This window comes from Bactrocera oleae, unplaced genomic scaffold, assembly GCF_042242935.1.
Source record: "Bactrocera oleae isolate idBacOlea1 unplaced genomic scaffold, idBacOlea1 ctg00000012.1, whole genome shotgun sequence".
NCBI classification, from domain to species: Eukaryota; Metazoa; Arthropoda; class Insecta; order Diptera; family Tephritidae; genus Bactrocera; species Bactrocera oleae.
The window spans coordinates 130,001-137,500 of record NW_027212755.1 but is presented as its reverse complement, the minus strand read 5'-3'; the positions used below and the strand labels follow the sequence as shown (position 1 = coordinate 137,500).

At 16.7% G+C, this 7,500-nt stretch overlaps 1 non-coding gene across 1 annotated transcript in view; it reads left to right on the top strand.

Moving 5' to 3' along the window:
- The first annotated feature begins 7,443 nt into the window (after nt 1–7,443).
- The window catches only part of LOC138858711 (small subunit ribosomal RNA), a 1,990-nt gene continuing 1,933 nt past the window's right edge, over nt 7,444–7,500 (top strand). The window contains exon 1 of the ribosomal RNA XR_011397746.1: nt 7,444–7,500. This exon is cut by the window's right edge and continues 1,933 nt beyond it. This is a non-coding gene — a ribosomal RNA (small subunit ribosomal RNA).

Below are 7,500 nucleotides of genomic sequence, written 5' to 3'. Positions count from 1 at the left end.
AAATATATAAAGTCTATGAAGTAATAAATTTTCATATAAGTATTAATTGCATAAAGTCTATGAAGTAATAAATTTTCATATAAGTACTAAATGTATAAAGTCTATGAAGTAATAAATTTTCATATAAGTAGTAAATATATAAAGTCTATGAAGTAATAAATTTTCATATAAGTATTAATTGTATAAAGTCTATGAAGTAATAAATTTTCATATAAGTATTAATTGTATAAAGTCTATGAAGTAATAAATTTTCATATAAGTATTAATTGTATAAAGTCTATGAAGTAATAAATTTTCATATAAGTATTAATTGTATAAAGTCTATGAAGTAATAAATTTTCATATAAGTACTAAATGTATAAAGTCTATGAAGTAATAAATTTTCATATAAGTAGTAAATATATAAAGTCTATGAAGTAATAAATTTTCATATAAGTATTAAATGTATAAAGTCTATGAAGTAATGAATTTTCATATAAGTATTAATTGTATAAAGTCTATGAAGTAATAAATTTTCATATAAGTATTAATTGTATAAAGTCTATGAAGTAATAAATTTTCATATAACTATTAATTGTATAAAGTCTATGAAGTAATAAATTTTCATATAAGTATTAATTGTATAAAGTCTATGAAGTAATAAATTTTCATATAAGTATTAAATGTATAAAGTCTATGAAGTAATAAATTTTCATATAAGTATTAATTGTATAAAGTCTATGAAGTAATAAATTTTCATATAAGTATTAATTGTATAAAGTCTATGAAGTAATAAATTTTCATATAAGTAGTAAATATATAAAGTCTATGAAGTAATAAATTTTCATATAAGTATTAAATGTATAAAGTCTATGAAGTAATAAATTTTCATATAAGTATTAATTGTATAAAGTCTATGAAGTAATAAATTTTCATATAAGTATTAATTGTATAAAGTCTATGAAGTAATAAATTTTCATATAAGTATTAATTGTATAAAGTCTATGAAGTAATAAATTTTCATATAAGTACTAAATGTATAAAGTCTATGAAGTAATAAATTTTCATATAAGTAGTAAATATATAAAGTCTATGAAGTAATAAATTTTCATATAAGTATTAATTGTATAAAGTCTATGAAGTAATAAATTTTCATATAAGTATTAATTGTATAAAGTCTATGAAGTAATAAATTTTCATATAAGTACTAAATGTATAAAGTCTATGAAGTAATAAATTTTCATATAAGTAGTAAATATATAAAGTCTATGAAGTAATAAATTTTCATATAAGTATTAAATGTATAAAGTCTATGAAGTAAAATATAAAGTCTATGAAGTAATAAATTTTTATATAAGTATAAAAAATATAAAGTCTATGAAGTAATGAATTTTCATATAAGTATTAAATGTATAAAGTCTATGAAGTAATAAATTTTCATATAAGTATTAATTGTATAAAGTCTATGAAGTAATAAATTTTCATATAAGTATTAATTGTATAAAGTCTATGAAGTAATAAATTTTCATATAAGTATTAATTGTATAAAGTCTATGAAGTAATAAATTTTCATATAAGTATTAATTGTATAAAGTCTATGAAGTAATAAATTTTCATATAAGTATTAATTGTATAAAGTCTATGAAGTAATAAATTTTCATATAAGTATTAATTGTATAAAGTCTATGAAGTAATAAATTTTCATATAAGTATTAATTGTATAAAGTCTATGAAGTAATAAATTTTCATATAAGTATTAATTGTATAAAGTCTATGAAGTAATAAATTTTCATATAAGTATTAATTGTATAAAGTCTATGAAGTAATAAATTTTCATATAAGTATTAATTGTATAAAGTCTATGAAGTAATAAATTTTCATATAAGTATTAATTGTATAAAGTCTATGAAGTAATAAATTTTCATATAAGTATTAATTGTATAAAGTCTATGAAGTAATAAATTTTCATATAAGTATTAATTGTATAAAGTCTATGAAGTAATAAATTTTCATATAAGTATTAATTGTATAAAGTCTATGAAGTAATAAATTTTCATATAAGTATTAATTGTATAAAGTCTATGAAGTAATAAATTTTCATATAAGTACTAAATGTATAAAGTCTATGAAGTAATAAATTTTCATATAAGTAGTAAATATATAAAGTCTATGAAGTAATAAATTTTCATATAAGTATTAATTGTATAAAGTCTATGAAGTAATAAATTTTCATATAAGTATTAATTGTATAAAGTCTATGAAGTAATAAATTTTCATATAAGTATTAATTGTATAAAGTCTATGAAGTAATAAATTTTCATATAAGTATTAAATGTATAAAGTCTATGAAGTAATAAATTTTCATATAAGTAGTAAATATATAAAGTCTATGAAGTAATAAATTTTCATATAAGTATTAAATGTATAAAGTCTATGAAGTAATGAATTTTCATATAAGTATTAATTGTATAAAGTCTATGAAGTAATAAATTTTCATATAAGTATTAATTGTATAAAGTCTATGAAGTAATAAATTTTCATATAAGTATTAATTGTATAAAGTCTATGAAGTAATAAATTTTCATATAAGTATTAATTGTATAAAGTCTATGAAGTAATAAATTTTCATATAAGTATTAAATGTATAAAGTCTATGAAGTAATAAATTTTCATATATATATATTTTAATAAATTTTCATATAAGTATTAAATGTATAAAGTCTATGAAGTAATAAATTTTCATATAAGTATTAATTGTATAAAGTCTATGAAGTAATAAATTTTCATATAAGTATTAATTGTATAAAGTCTATGAAGTAATAAATTTTCATATAAGTATTAATTGTATAAAGTCTATGAAGTAATAAATTTTCATATAAGTACTAAATGTATAAAGTCTATGAAGTAATAAATTTTCATATAAGTAGTAAATATATAAAGTCTATGAAGTAATAAATTTTCATATAAGTATTAATTGTATAAAGTCTATGAAGTAATAAATTTTCATATAAGTATTAATTGTATAAAGTCTATGAAGTAATAAATTTTCATATAAGTACTAAATGTATAAAGTCTATGAAGTAATGAATTTTCATATAAGTATTAATTGTATAAAGTCTATGAAGTAATAAATTTTCATATAAGTATTAAATGTATAAAGTCTATGAAGTAATAAATTTTCATATAAGTATTAATTGTATAAAGTCTATGAAGTAATAAATTTTCATATAAGTATTAATTGTATAAAGTCTATGAAGTAATAAATTTTCATATAAGTATTAATTGTATAAAGTCTATGAAGTAATAAATTTTCATATAAGTATTAATTGTATAAAGTCTATGAAGTAATAAATTTTCATATAAGTATTAATTGTATAAAGTCTATGAAGTAATAAATTTTCATATAAGTACTAAATGTATAAAGTCTATGAAGTAATAAATTTTCATATAAGTAGTAAATATATAAAGTCTATGAAGTAATAAATTTTCATATAAGTATTAATTGCATAAAGTCTATGAAGTAATAAATTTTCATATAAGTACTAAATGTATAAAGTCTATGAAGTAATAAATTTTCATATAAGTAGTAAATATATAAAGTCTATGAAGTAATAAATTTTCATATAAGTATTAATTGTATAAAGTCTATGAAGTAATAAATTTTCATATAAGTATTAATTGTATAAAGTCTATGAAGTAATAAATTTTCATATAAGTATTAAATGTATAAAGTCTATGAAGTAAAATATAAAGTCTATGAAGTAATAAATTTTTATATAAGTATAAAAAATATAAAGTCTATGAAGTAATGAATTTTCATATAAGTATTAATTGTATAAAGTCTATGAAGTAATAAATTTTCATATGAGTATTAAATGTATAAAGTCTATGAAGTAAAATATAAAGTCTATGAAGTAATAAATTTTCATATAAGTAGTAAATATATAAAGTCTATGAAGTAATAAATTTTCATATAAGTATTAATTGTATAAAGTCTATGAAGTAATAAATTTTCATATAAGTATTAATTGTATAAAGTCTATGAAGTAATAAATTTTCATATAAGTATTAATTGTATAAAGTCTATGAAGTAATAAATTTTCATATAAGTATTAATTGTATAAAGTCTATGAAGTAATAAATTTTCATATAAGTACTAAATGTATAAAGTCTATGAAGTAATAAATTTTCATATAAGTAGTAAATATATAAAGTCTATGAAGTAATAAATTTTCATATAAGTATTAATTGCATAAAGTCTATGAAGTAATAAATTTTCATATAAGTACTAAATGTATAAAGTCTATGAAGTAATAAATTTTCATATAAGTAGTAAATATATAAAGTCTATGAAGTAATAAATTTTCATATAAGTATTAATTGTATAAAGTCTATGAAGTAATAAATTTTCATATAAGTATTAATTGTATAAAGTCTATGAAGTAATAAATTTTCATATAAGTATTAATTGTATAAAGTCTATGAAGTAATAAATTTTCATATAAGTATTAATTGTATAAAGTCTATGAAGTAATAAATTTTCATATAAATATTAATTGTATAAAGTCTATGAAGTAATAAATTTTCATATAAGTACTAAATGTATAAAATCTATGAAGTAATAAATTTTCATATAAGTAGTAAATATATAAAGTCTATGAAGTAATAAATTTTCATATAAGTATTAAATGTATAAAGTCTATGAAGTAAAATATAAAGTCTATGAAGTAATAAATTTTTATATAAGTATAAAAAATATAAAGTCTATGAAGTAATGAATTTTCATATAAGTATTAATTGTATAAAGTCTATGAAGTAATAAATTTTCATATAAGTATTAAATGTATAAAGTCTATGAAGTAATAAATTTTCATATAAGTATTAATTGTATAAAGTCTATGAAGTAATAAATTTTCATATAAGTATTAATTGTATAAAGTCTATGAAGTAATAAATTTTCATATAAGTATTAATTGTATAAAGTCTATGAAGTAATAAATTTTCATATAAGTACTAAATGTATAAAGTCTATGAAGTAATAAATTTTCATATAAGTAGTAAATATATAAAGTCTATGAAGTAATAAATTTTCATATAAGTATTAATTGTATAAAGTCTATGAAGTAATAAATTTTCATATAAGTATTAATTGTATAAAGTCTATGAAGTAATAAATTTTCATATAAGTATTAATTGTATAAAGTCTATGAAGTAATAAATTTTCATATAAGTACTAAATGTATAAAGTCTATGAAGTAATAAATTTTCATATAAGTAGTAAATATATAAAGTCTATGAAGTAATAAATTTTCATATAAGTATTAAATGTATAAAGTCTATGAAGTAAAATATAAAGTCTATGAAGTAATAAATTTTTATATAAGTATAAAAAATATAAAGTCTATGAAGTAATGAATTTTCATATAAGTATTAAATGTATAAAGTCTATGAAGTAATAAATTTTCATATAAGTATTAATTGTATAAAGTCTATGAAGTAATAAATTTTCATATAAGTATTAATTGTATAAAGTCTATGAAGTAATAAATTTTCATATAAGTATTAATTGTATAAAGTCTATGAAGTAATAAATTTTCATATAAGTAGTAAATATATAAAATCTATGAAGTAATAAATTTTCATATAAGTATTAAATGTATAAAGTCTATGAAGTAAAATATAAAGTCTATGAAGTAATAAATTTTTATATAAGTATAAAAAATATAAAGTCTATGAAGTAATGAATTTTCATATAAGTATTAAATGTATAAAGTCTATGAAGTAATAAATTTTCATATAAGTATTAATTGTATAAAGTCTATGAAGTAATAAATTTTCATATAAGTATTAATTGTATAAAGTCTATGAAGTAATAAATTTTCATATAAGTATTAATTGTATAAAGTCTATGAAGTAATAAATTTTCATATAAGTATTAATTGTATAAAGTCTATGAAGTAATAAATTTTCATATAAGTAGTAAATATATAAAGTCTATGAAGTAATAAATTTTCATATGAGTATTAAATGTATAAAGTCTATGAAGTAAAATATAAAGTCTATGAAGTAATAAATTTTTATATAAGTATAAAAAATATAAAGTCTATGAAGTAATGAATTTTCATATAAGTATTAAATGTATAAAGTCTATGAAGTAATAAATTTTCATATAAGTATTAAATGTATAAAGTCTATGAAGTAATAAATTTTCATATAAGTATTAAATATGAAGTCATACAAGTTAAAAATTTAAAAAAAAAATCGATTGTAAAAATACTTTTGATGTTATTAGTTGTATTATGACCATGACGATATTTGAAAATGATATAAATTACCCACGTATATATGAGTTTTTAAATTTTAAATAGGTTAAAAGAATTTTTCCATATATTTTCGGGTTGGTAACGTCAACATGGGAGAGAACATTTATAACAAATTTGCACAAATCTGCTCAAATTGACATATACTGAAATAGTACTTATATGAAAATTTATTACTTCATAGACTTTATACATTTAGTACTTATATGAAAATTTTTTACTGCTAGGAAATGTATTATACTTTTATATATTTGAATTCCTTATGTTAGTTTATTAGTAAGAAATTGTTTTTAAATACTTATAAGTATGAATATTACTATACTTATATGATTTATGTATTTAGTACTTGTATGAAAATTTTCATACTTGTATGACTTTATTTACTTAGTATTTATATGGAAATATTTTTTACTTTATATGTATTTTTAAGTAAATATGAAAATGAAAGTTGATTTTGTGTGCCTTTTTATTCCTGGTTTTTATACAGTTAGTTTAAATAGAAATAGATTTTGTTTTATACAAAAACATAAAAAATCTATTATTCTATACTAACATATTGTAGAAATAAATATTAAACAATATTTTAGTTTTATTTGTGAGCTATTCTAATATTTACTCATAAAATATATGTGTAAAAGGATGGTTTTTAAATAAAATAAAATATTAATGTGTTGCACCCGAAAATACTTTTTATCATATATTTATTATTGAAATAAATATAATAGAATTTGAAATTATTAATTTCAAATCAAGAAAAAAATGTATATACTCTTAAAAAAAGGTATATATATTACTATATGCATTGAAATAAAGTAAAATGTATAGAATGATATTATTTGAATATTTTGCCAATATAAGAAGAAATATCGTTCTTACATAATAATTAAATAATAATATGTATAGAGAACGAAAATTCTTTTCACGATACCAAAACAAAAATTAAAAAAATCCATTACAAAATCACACAATAGAAATGAAATATAATGAAAAAAAATATAATAAAGAAAGAAACATAGAAAAATTGTTGTGTATATTGTAAATGTTTTTATGTTTTGTGTATTTGTGTATAATTTTCAAATAAGAAAATATCATTTTAAACTTTTATATAATATAAAAAATATTATATAAAAAAGAAATATATATTATTCTGGTTGATCCTGCCAGTAGTTATATGCTTGTCTCAAAGATTAAGCCATGCATG